This window comes from Pseudophryne corroboree, chromosome 11 (genome assembly GCF_028390025.1).
Source record: "Pseudophryne corroboree isolate aPseCor3 chromosome 11, aPseCor3.hap2, whole genome shotgun sequence".
NCBI lineage: Eukaryota > Metazoa > Chordata > Amphibia > Anura > Myobatrachidae > Pseudophryne > Pseudophryne corroboree.
Genome location: NC_086454.1, coordinates 192723166 through 192737073, shown reverse-complemented (window position 1 = coordinate 192737073; position 13908 = coordinate 192723166).

Below are 13908 nucleotides of genomic sequence, written 5' to 3'. Positions count from 1 at the left end.
GATAGTGCAAACCCAACACCTTACTAACTGTGCTAACCAGACTATGCATACCAGATGCACAATTTATCAGAGATTTAAGTGAATAAGCTACAGTGTCCAAGGTACTAAACATAATATATTCTATGGGGTGTCATAAGCAAGTCATTAGAATACTTTCCTACTAAATTTATAAGACATAAGCATTGAATATTTGAGTAAACAAAGAGAAAATAAAGCTATCTATTGGGGTTCACTAAAAAGTCCATTGGGAAACTTGACTATTGTTGTTAAAAGACATAGGCATTCATATTAAAGAGCCACAAACCACACTAGTAAAATAAAAACATGATAACATGGGATTCGAACCAATGACAGTCTTAATTTGATAGTGCAAACACAACACCTTACTAACTGTGCTAACCAGACTGTGCATACCATACACAATTTATCAGAGATTTAAGTGAATAAGCTACAGTGTCCAAGGTACTAAACATAATATATTCTATGGGGTGTCATAAGCAAGTCATTAGAATACTTTCCTACTAAATTTATAAGACATAAGCATTCAATATTTGAGTAAACAAAGAGAAAATAAAGCTATCTATTGGGGTTCACTAAAAAGTCCATTGGAAGACTTGACTATTGTTGTTAAAAGACATAGGCATTCATATTATAGAGCCACAAACCACACTAGTAAAATAAAAACATGATAACATGGGATTCGAACCAATGACAGTCTTAATTTGATAGTGCAAACCCAACACCTTACTAACTGTGCTATACAGACTGTGCATAGCAGACACACAATTTATCAGAGATTTAAGTGAATAAGCTACAGTGTCCAAGGTACTAAACATAATATATTCTATAGGGTGTCATAAGCAGGTCATTAGAATACTTTCCTACTAAATTTATAAGACATAAGCATTCAATATTTGAGTAAACAAAGAGAAAATAAAGCTATCTATTGGGTTTCACTAAAAAGTCCATTGGAAGACTTGACTATTGTTGTTAAAAGACATAGGCATTCATATTATAGAGCCACAAACCACACTAGTAAAATAAAAGCATGATAACATGGGATACGAACCAATGACAGTCTTAATTTGATAGTGCAAACCCAACACCTTACTAACTGTGCTAACCAGACTGTGCATCCCTGACACACAATTTATCAGATAATTAAGTGAATAAGCTACAGTGTCCAAGGTACTAAACATAATATATTCTATGGGGTGTCATAAGCAAGTCATTAGAATACTTTCCTACTAAATTTATAAGACATAAGCATTCAATATTTGAGTAAACAAAGAGAAAATAAAGCTATCTATTGGGTTTCACTAAAAAGTCCATTGGAAGACTTGACTATTGTTGTTAAAAGACATAGGCATTCATATTATAGAGCCACAAACCACATTAGTAAAATGAAAACATGATAACATGGGATTTGAACCAATGACAGTCTTAATTTGATAGTGCAAACCCAACACCTTACTAACTGTGCTAACCAGACTATGCATACCAGACGCACAATTTATCAGAGATTTAAGTGAATAAGCTACAGTGTCCAAGGTACTAAACATAATATATTCTATGGGGTGTCATAAGCAAGTCATTAGAATACTTTCCTACTAAATTTATAAGACATAAGCATTGAATATTTGAGTAAACAAAGAGAAAATAAAGCTATCTATTGGGGTTCACTAAAAAGTCCATTGGGAAACTTGACTATTGTTGTTAAAAGACATAGGCATTCATATTAAAGAGCCACAAACCACACTAGTAAAATAAAAACATGATAACATGGGATTCGAACCAATGACAGTCTTAATTTGATAGTGCAAACACAACACCTTACTAACTGTGCTAACCAGACTGTGCATACCATACACAATTTATCAGAGATTTAAGTGAATAAGCTACAGTGTCCAAGGTACTAAACATAATATATTCTATGGGGTGTCATAAGCAAGTCATTAGAATACTTTCCTACTAAATTTATAAGACATAAGCATTCAATATTTGAGTAAACAAATCGAAAATAAAGCTATCTATTGGGGTTCACTAAAAAGTCCATTGGAAGACTTGACTATTGTTGTTAAAAGACATAGGCATTCATATTATAGAGCCACAAACCACACTAGTAAAATAAAAACATGATAACATGGGATTCGAACCAATGACAGTCTTAATTTGATAGTGCAAACCCAACACCTTACTAACTGTGCTATACAGACTGTGCATAGCAGACACACAATTTATCAGAGATTTAAGTGAATAAGCTACAGTGTCCAAGGTACTAAACATAATATATTCTATAGGGTGTCATAAGCAGGTCATTAGAATACTTTCCTACTAAATTTATAAGACATAAGCATTCAATATTTGAGTAAACAAAGAGAAAATAAAGCTATCTATTGGGTTTCACTAAAAAGTCCATTGGAAGACTTGACTATTGTTGTTAAAAGACATAGGCATTCATATTATAGAGCCACAAACCACACTAGTAAAATAAAAACATGATAACATGGGATACGAACCAATGACAGTCTTAACTTGATAGTGCAAACCCAACACCTTACTAACTGTGCTAACCAGACTGTGCATCCCTGACACACAATTTATCAGATAATTAAGTGAATAAGCTACAGTGTCCAAGGTACTAAACATAATATATTCTATGTGGTGTCATAAGCAAGTCATTAGAATACTTTCCTACTAAATTTATAAGACATAAGCATTCAATATTTGAGTAAACAAAGAGAAAATAAAGCTATCTATTGGGTTTCACTAAAAAGTCCATTGGAAGACTTGACTATTGTTGTTAAAAGACATAGGCATTCATATTATAGAGCCACAAACCACATTAGTAAAATGAAAACATGATAACATGGGATTTGAACCAATGACAGTCTTAATTTGATAGTGCAAACCCAACACCTTACTAACTGTGCTAACCAGACTATGCATACCAGGCGCACAATTTATCAGAGATTTAAGTGAATAAGCTACAGTGTCCAAGGTACTAAACATAATATATTCTATGGGGTGTCATAAGCAAGTCATTAGAATACTTTCCTACTACATTTATAAGACATAAGCATTCAATATTTGAGTAAACAAAGAGAAAATAAAGCTATCTATTGGGTTTCACTAAAAAGTCTATTGGAAGACTTGACTATTGTTTTTAAAAGACATAGGCATTCCTATTATAGAGCCACAAACCACACTAGTAAAATGAAAACATGATAACATGGGATTCGAACCAATGACAGTCTTAATTTGATAGTGCAAACCCAACACCTTACTAACTGTGCTATACAGACTGTGCATAGCAGACACACAATTTATCAGAGATTTAAGTGAATAAGCTACAGTGTCCAAGGTACTAAACATAATATATTCTATAGGGTGTCATAAGCAGGTCATTAGAATACTTTCCTACTAAATTTATAAGACATAAGCATTCAATATTTGAGTAAACAAAGAGAAAATAAAGCTATCTATTGGGTTTCACTAAAAAGTCCATTGGAAGACTTGACTATTGTTGTTAAAAGACATAGGCATTCATATTATAGAGCCACAAACCACACTAGTAAAATAAAAGCATGATAACATGGGATACGAACCAATGACAGTCTTAATTTGATAGTGCAAACCCAACACCCTACTAACTGTGCTAACCAGACTGTGCATCCCTGACACACAATTTATCAGATAATTAAGTGAATAAGCTACAGTGTCCAAGGTACTAAACATAATATATTCTATGGGGTGTCATAAGCAAGTCATTAGAATACTTTCCTACTAAATTTATAAGACATAAGCATTCAATATTTGAGTAAACAAAGAGAAAATAAAGCTATCTATTGGGTTTCACTAAAAAGTCCATTGGAAGACTTGACTATTGTTGTTAAAAGACATAGGCATTCATATTATAGAGCCACAAACCACATTAGTAAAATGAAAACATGATAACATGGGATTTGAACCAATGACAGTCTTAATTTGATAGTGCAAACCCAACACCTTACTAACTGTGCTAACCAGACTATGCATACCAGACGCACAATTTATCAGAGATTTAAGTGAATAAGCTACAGTGTCCAAGGTACTAAACATAATATATTCTATGGGGTGTCATAAGCAAGTCATTAGAATACTTTCCTACTACATTTATAAGACATAAGCATTCAATATTTGAGTAAACAAAGAGAAAATTAAAAGCTATCTATTGGGTTTCACTAAAAAGTCTATTGGAAGACTTGACTATTGTTTTTAAAAGACATAGGCATTCCTATTATAGAGCCACAAACCACACTAGTAAAATGAAAACATGATAACATGGGATTCGAACCAATGACAGTCTTAATTTGATAGTGCAAACCCAACACCTTACTAACTGTGCTATACAGACTGTGCATAGCAGACACACAATTTATCAGAGATTTAAGTGAATAAGATACAGGGTCCAAGGTACTAAACATAATATATTCTATGGGGTGTCATAAGCAAGTCATTAGAATACTTTCCTACTACATTTATAAGACATAAGCATTCAATATTTGAGTAAACAAAGAGAAAATAAAGCTATCTATTGGGTTTCACTAAAAAGTTCATTGGGAGACTTGACTATTGTTGTTAAAAGTCATAGGCATTCATATTATAGAGCCACAAATCACACTAGTAAAATAAAAACATGATAACATAGGATTCGAACCAACGACAGTCTTAATTTGATAGTGCAAACCCAACACCTTACTAACTGTGCTAACCAGACTGTGCATACCAGACACACAATTTATCAGAGATTTAAGTGAATAAGCTACAGTGTCCAAGGTACTAAACATAATATATTCTATGGGGTGTCATAAGCAAGTCATTAGAATACTTTCCTACTAAATTTATAAGACATAAGCATTCAATATTTGAGTAAACAAAGAGAAAATAAAGCAATCTATTGGGTTTCACTAAAAAGTCCATTGGAAGACTTGACTATTGTTGTTAAAAGACATAGGCATTCATATTATAGAGCCACAAACCACACTAGTAAAATAAAAACATGATAACATAGGATTCGAACCAACGACAGTCTTAGTTTGATAGTGCAAACCCAACACCTTACTAACTGTGCTAACCAGACTGTGCATTCCAGACACACAATTTATCAGAGATTTAAGTGAATAAGCTACAGTGTCCAAGGTACTAAACATAATATATTCTATAGGGTGTCATAAGCAGGTCATTAGAATACTTTCCTACTAAATTTATAAGACATAAGCATTCAATATTTGAGTAAACAAAGAGAAAATAAAGCTATCTATTGGGTTTCACTAAAAAGTCCATTGGAAGACTTGACTATTGTTGTTAAAAGACATAGGCATTCATATTATAGAGCCACAAACCACACTAGTAAAATAAAAACATGATAACATGGGATTTGAACCAATGACAGTCTTAATTTGATAGTGCAAACCCAACACCTTACTAACTGTGCTATACAGACTGTGCATAGCAGACACACAATTTATCAGAGATTTAAGTGAATAAGCTACAGTGTCCAAGGTACTAAACATAATATATTCTATAGGGTGTCATAAGCAGGTCATTAGAATACTTTCCTACTAAATTTATAAGACATAAGCATTCAATATTTGAGTAAACAAAGAGAAAATAAAGCTATCTATTGGGTTTCACTAAAAAGTCCATTGGAAGACTTGACTATTGTTTTTAAAAGACATAGGCATTCATATTATAGAGCCACAAACCACACTAGTAAAATAAAAACATGATAACATGGGATACGAACCAATGACAGTCTTAATTTGATAGTGCAAACCCAACACCTTACTAACTGTGCTAACCAGACTGTGCATCCCTGACACACAATTTATCAGATAATTAAGTGAATAAGCTACAGTGTCCAAGGTACTAAACATAATATATTCTATGGGGTGTCATAAGCAAGTCATTAGAATACTTTCCTACTAAATTTATAAGACATAAGCATTCAATATTTGAGTAAACAAAGAGAAAATAAAGCTATCTATTGGGTTTCACTAAAAAGTCCATTGGAAGACTTGACTATTGTTGTTAAAAGACATAGGCATTCATATTATAGAGCCACAAACCACATTAGTAAAATGAAAACATGATAATATGGGATTTGAACCAATGACAGTCTTAATTTGATAGTGCAAACCCAACACCTTACTAACTGTGCTAACCAGACTATGCATACCAGACACACAATTTATCAGAGATTTAAGTGAATAAGCTACAGTGTCCAAGGTACTAAACATAATATATTCTATGGGGTGTCATAAGCAAGTCATTAGAATACTTTCCTACTACATTTATAAGACATAAGCATTCAATATTTGAGTAAACAAAGAGAAAATAAAGCTATCTATTGGGTTTCACTAAAAAGTCTATTGGAAGACTTGACTATTGTTTTTAAAAGACATAGGCATTCCTATTATAGAGCCACAAACCACACTAGTAAAATGAAAACATGATAACATGGGATTCGAACCAATGACAGTCTTAATTTGATAGTGCAAACCCAACACCTTACTAACTGTGCTATACAGACTGTGCATAGCAGACACACAATTTATCAGAGATTTAAGTGAATAAGCTACAGTGTCCAAGGTACTAAACATAATATATTCTATGGGGTGTCATAAGCAAGTCATTAGAATACTTTCCTACTACATTTATAAGACATAAGCATTCAATATTTGAGTAAACAAAGAGAAAATAAAGCTATCTATTGGGTTTCACTAAAAAGTCCATTGGAAGACTTGACTATTGTTGTTAAAAGACATAGGCATTCATATTATAGAGCCACAAACCACACTAGTAAAATAAAAACATGATAACATGGGATACGAACCAATGACAGTCTTAATTTGATAGTGCAAACCCAACACCTTACTAACTGTGCTAACCAGACTGTGCATCCCTGACAGACAATTTATCAGATAATTAAGTGAATAAGCTACAGTGTCCAAGGTACTAAACATAATATATTCTATGGGGTGTCATAAGCAAGTCATTAGAATACTTTCCTACTAAATTTATAAGACATAAGCATTCAATATTTGAGTAAACAAAGAGAAAATAAAGCTATCTATTGGGTTTCACTAAAAAGTCCATTGGAAGACTTGACTATTGTTGTTAAAAGACATAGGCATTCATATTATAGAGCCACAAACCACATTAGTAAAATGAAAACATGATAACATGGGATTCGAACCAATGACAGTCTTAATTTGATAGTGCAAACCCAACACCTTACTAACTGTGCTAACCAGACTATGCATACCAGACACACAATTTATCAGAGATTTAAGTGAATAAGCTACAGTGTCCAAGGTACTAAACATAATATATTCTATGGGGTGTCATAAGCAAGTCATTAGAATACTTTCCTACTACATTTATAAGACATAAGCATTCAATATTTGAGTAAACAAAGAGAAAATAAAGCTATCTATTGGGTTTCACTAAAAAGTCCATTGGAAGACTTGACTATTGTTGTTAAAAGACATAGGCATTCATATTATAGAGCCACAAACCACACTAGTAAAATAAAAACATGATAACATGGGATACGAACCAATGACAGTCTTAATTTGATAGTGCAAACCCAACACCTTACTAACTGTGCTAACCAGACTGTGCATCCCTGACACACAATTTATCAGATAATTAAGTGAATAAGCTACAGTGTCCAAGGTACTAAACATAATATATTCTATGCGGTGTCATAAGCAAGTCATTAGAATACTTTCCTACTAAATTTATAAGACATAAGCATTCAATATTTGAGTAAACAAAGAGAAAATAAAGCTATCTATTGGGTTTCACTAAAAAGTCCATTGGAAGACTTGACTATTGTTGTTAAAAGACATAGGCATTCATATTATAGAGCCACAAACCACACTAGTAAAATAAAAACATGATAACATGGGATACGAACCAATGACAGTCTTAATTTGATAGTGCAAACCCAACACCTTACTAACTGTGCTAACCAGACTGTGCATCCCTGACAGACAATTTATCAGATAATTAAGTGAATAAGCTACAGTGTCCAAGGTACTAAACATAATATATTCTATGGGGTGTCATAAGCAAGTCATTAGAATACTTTCCTACTAAATTTATAAGACATAAGCATTCAATATTTGAGTAAACAAAGAGAAAATAAAGCTATCTATTGGGTTTCACTAAAAAGTCCATTGGAAGACTTGACTATTGTTGTTAAAAGACATAGGCATTCATATTATAGAGCCACAAACCACATTAGTAAAATGAAAACATGATAACATGGGATTTGAACCAATGACAGTCTTAATTTGATAGTGCAAACCCAACACCTTACTAACTGTGCTAACCAGACTATGCATACCAGACACACAATTTATCAGAGATTTAAGTGAATAAGCTACAGTGTCCAAGGTACTAAACATAATATATTCTATGGGGTGTCATAAGCAAGTCATTAGAATACTTTCCTACTAAATTTATAAGACATAAGCATTCAATATTTGAGTAAACAAAGAGAAAATAAAGCAATCTATTGGGTTTCACTAAAAAGTCCATTGGAAGACTTGACTATTGTTGTTAAAAGACATAGGCATTCATATTATAGAGCCACAAACCACACTAGTAAAATAAAAACATGATAACATAGGATTCGAACCAACGACAGTCTTAGTTTGATAGTGCAAACCCAACACCTTACTAACTGTGCTAACCAGACTGTGCATTCCAGACACACAATTTATCAGAGATTTAAGTGAATAAGCTACAGTGTCCAAGGTACTAAACATAATATATTCTATAGGGTGTCATAAGCAGGTCATTAGAATACTTTCCTACTAAATTTATAAGACATAAGCATTCAATATTTGAGTAAACAAAGAGAAAATAAAGCTATCTATTGGGTTTCACTAAAAAGTCCATTGGAAGACTTGACTATTGTTGTTAAAAGACATAGGCATTCATATTATAGAGCCACAAACCACACTAGTAAAATAAAAACATGATAACATGGGATTTGAACCAATGACAGTCTTAATTTGATAGTGCAAACCCAACACCTTACTAACTGTGCTATACAGACTGTGCATAGCAGACACACAATTTATCAGAGATTTAAGTGAATAAGCTACAGTGTCCAAGGTACTAAACATAATATATTCTATAGGGTGTCATAAGCAGGTCATTAGAATACTTTCCTACTAAATTTATAAGACATAAGCATTCAATATTTGAGTAAACAAAGAGAAAATAAAGCTATCTATTGGGTTTCACTAAAAAGTCCATTGGAAGACTTGACTATTGTTTTTAAAAGACATAGGCATTCATATTATAGAGCCACAAACCACACTAGTAAAATAAAAACATGATAACATGGGATACGAACCAATGACAGTCTTAATTTGATAGTGCAAACCCAACACCTTACTAACTGTGCTAACCAGACTGTGCATCCCTGACACACAATTTATCAGATAATTAAGTGAATAAGCTACAGTGTCCAAGGTACTAAACATAATATATTCTATGGGGTGTCATAAGCAAGTCATTAGAATACTTTCCTACTAAATTTATAAGACATAAGCATTCAATATTTGAGTAAACAAAGAGAAAATAAAGCTATCTATTGGGTTTCACTAAAAAGTCCATTGGAAGACTTGACTATTGTTGTTAAAAGACATAGGCATTCATATTATAGAGCCACAAACCACATTAGTAAAATGAAAACATGATAATATGGGATTTGAACCAATGACAGTCTTAATTTGATAGTGCAAACCCAACACCTTACTAACTGTGCTAACCAGACTATGCATACCAGACACACAATTTATCAGAGATTTAAGTGAATAAGCTACAGTGTCCAAGGTACTAAACATAATATATTCTATGGGGTGTCATAAGCAAGTCATTAGAATACTTTCCTACTACATTTATAAGACATAAGCATTCAATATTTGAGTAAACAAAGAGAAAATAAAGCTATCTATTGGGTTTCACTAAAAAGTCTATTGGAAGACTTGACTATTGTTTTTAAAAGACATAGGCATTCCTATTATAGAGCCACAAACCACACTAGTAAAATGAAAACATGATAACATGGGATTCGAACCAATGACAGTCTTAATTTGATAGTGCAAACCCAACACCTTACTAACTGTGCTATACAGACTGTGCATAGCAGACACACAATTTATCAGAGATTTAAGTGAATAAGCTACAGTGTCCAAGGTACTAAACATAATATATTCTATGGGGTGTCATAAGCAAGTCATTAGAATACTTTCCTACTACATTTATAAGACATAAGCATTCAATATTTGAGTAAACAAAGAGAAAATAAAGCTATCTATTGGGTTTCACTAAAAAGTCCATTGGAAGACTTGACTATTGTTGTTAAAAGACATAGGCATTCATATTATAGAGCCACAAACCACACTAGTAAAATAAAAACATGATAACATGGGATACGAACCAATGACAGTCTTAATTTGATAGTGCAAACCCAACACCTTACTAACTGTGCTAACCAGACTGTGCATCCCTGACAGACAATTTATCAGATAATTAAGTGAATAAGCTACAGTGTCCAAGGTACTAAACATAATATATTCTATGGGGTGTCATAAGCAAGTCATTAGAATACTTTCCTACTAAATTTATAAGACATAAGCATTCAATATTTGAGTAAACAAAGAGAAAATAAAGCTATCTATTGGGTTTCACTAAAAAGTCCATTGGAAGACTTGACTATTGTTGTTAAAAGACATAGGCATTCATATTATAGAGCCACAAACCACATTAGTAAAATGAAAACATGATAACATGGGATTCGAACCAATGACAGTCTTAATTTGATAGTGCAAACCCAACACCTTACTAACTGTGCTAACCAGACTATGCATACCAGACACACAATTTATCAGAGATTTAAGTGAATAAGCTACAGTGTCCAAGGTACTAAACATAATATATTCTATGGGGTGTCATAAGCAAGTCATTAGAATACTTTCCTACTACATTTATAAGACATAAGCATTCAATATTTGAGTAAACAAAGAGAAAATAAAGCTATCTATTGGGTTTCACTAAAAAGTCCATTGGAAGACTTGACTATTGTTGTTAAAAGACATAGGCATTCATATTATAGAGCCACAAACCACACTAGTAAAATAAAAACATGATAACATGGGATACGAACCAATGACAGTCTTAATTTGATAGTGCAAACCCAACACCTTACTAACTGTGCTAACCAGACTGTGCATCCCTGACACACAATTTATCAGATAATTAAGTGAATAAGCTACAGTGTCCAAGGTACTAAACATAATATATTCTATGCGGTGTCATAAGCAAGTCATTAGAATACTTTCCTACTAAATTTATAAGACATAAGCATTCAATATTTGAGTAAACAAAGAGAAAATAAAGCTATCTATTGGGTTTCACTAAAAAGTCCATTGGAAGACTTGACTATTGTTGTTAAAAGACATAGGCATTCATATTATAGAGCCACAAACCACACTAGTAAAATAAAAACATGATAACGTGGGATACGAACCAATGACAGTCTTAATTTGATAGTGCAAACCCAACACCTTACTAACTGTGCTAACCAGACTGTGCATCCCTGACAGACAATTTATCAGATAATTAAGTGAATAAGCTACAGTGTCCAAGGTACTAAACATAATATATTCTATGGGGTGTCATAAGCAAGTCATTAGAATACTTTCCTACTAAATTTATAAGACATAAGCATTCAATATTTGAGTAAACAAAGAGAAAATAAAGCTATCTATTGGGTTTCACTAAAAAGTCCATTGGAAGACTTGACTATTGTTGTTAAAAGACATAGGCATTCATATTATAGAGCCACAAACCACATTAGTAAAATGAAAACATGATAACATGGGATTTGAACCAATAACAGTCTTAATTTGATAGTGCAAACCCAACACCTTACTAACTGTGCTAACCAGACTATGCATACCAGACACACAATTTATCAGAGATTTAAGTGAATAAGCTACAGTGTCCAAGGTACTAAACATAATATATTCTATGGGGTGTCATAAGCAAGTCATTAGAATACTTTCCTACTACATTTATAAGACATAAGCATTCAATATTTGAGTAAACAAAGAGAAAATAAAGCTATCTATTGGGTTTCACTAAAAAGTCCATTGGAAGACTTGACTATTGTTGTTAAAAGACATAGGCATTCATATTATAGAGCCACAAACCACACTAGTAAAATAAAAACATGATAACATGGGATACGAACCAATGACAGTCTTAATTTGATAGTGCAAACCCAACACCTTACTAACTGTGCTAACCAGACTGTGCATCCCTGACACACAATTTATCAGATAATTAAGTGAATAAGCTACAGTGTCCAAGGTACTAAACATAATATATTCTATGCGGTGTCATAAGCAAGTCATTAGAATACTTTCCTACTAAATTTATAAGACATAAGCATTCAATATTTGAGTAAACAAAGAGAAAATAAAGCTATCTATTGGGTTTCACTAAAAAGTCCATTGGAAGACTTGACTATTGTTGTTAAAAGACATAGGCATTCATATTATAGAGCCACAAACCACATTAGTAAAATGAAAACATGATAACATGGGATTCAAGCCAATGACAGTCTTAATTTGATAGTGCAAACCCAACACCTTACTAACTGTGCTAACCAGACTATGCATACCAGACGCACAATTTATCAGAGATTTAAGTGAATAAGCTACAGTGTCCAAGGTACTAAACATAATATATTCTATGGGGTGTCATAAGCAAGTCATTAGAATACTTTCCTACTACATTTATAAGACATAAGCATTCAATATTTGAGTAAACAAAGAGAAAATAAAGCTATCTATTGGGTTTCACTAAAAAGTCTATTGGAAGACTTGACTATTGTTTTTAAAAGACATAGGCATTCCTATTATAGAGCCACAAACCACACTAGTAAAATGAAAACATGATAACATGGGATTCGAACCAATGACAGTCTTAATTTGATAGTGCAAACCCAACACCTTACTAACTGTGCTATACAGACTGTGCATAGCAGACACACAATTTATCAGAGATTTAAGTGAATAAGCTACAGTGTCCAAGGTACTATACATAATATATTCTATGGGGTGTCATAAGCAAGTCATTAGAATACTTTCCTACTACATTTATAAGACATAAGCATTCAATATTTGAGTAAACAAAGAGAAAATAAAGCTATCTATTGGGTTTCACTAAAAAGTCCATTGGAAGACTTGACTATTGTTGATAAAAGTCATAGGCATTCATATTATAGAGCCACAAATCACACTAGTAAAATAAAAACATGATAACATAGGATTCGAACCAATGACAGTCTTAATTTGATAGTGCAAACCCAACACCTTACTAACTGTGCTAACCAGACTGTGCATAACATACACACAATTTATAAGAGATTTAAGTGAATAAGCTACAGTGTCCAAGGTACTAAACATAATATATTCTATGGGGTGTCATAAGCAGGTCATTAGAATACTTTCCTACTAAATTTATAAGACATAAGCATTCAATATTTGAGTAAACAAAGAGAAAATAAAGCTATATATTGGGTTTCACTAAAAAGTCCATTGGAAGACTTGACTATTGTTGTTAAAAGACATAGGCATTCATATTATAGAGCCACAAACCACATTAGTAAAATGAAAACATGATAACATGGGATTTGAACCAATGACAGTCTTAATTTGATAGTGCAAACCCAACACCTTACTAACTGTGCTAACCAGACTATGCATACCAGACGCACAATTTATCAGAGATTTAAGTGAATAAGCTACAGTGTCCAAGGTACTAAACATAATA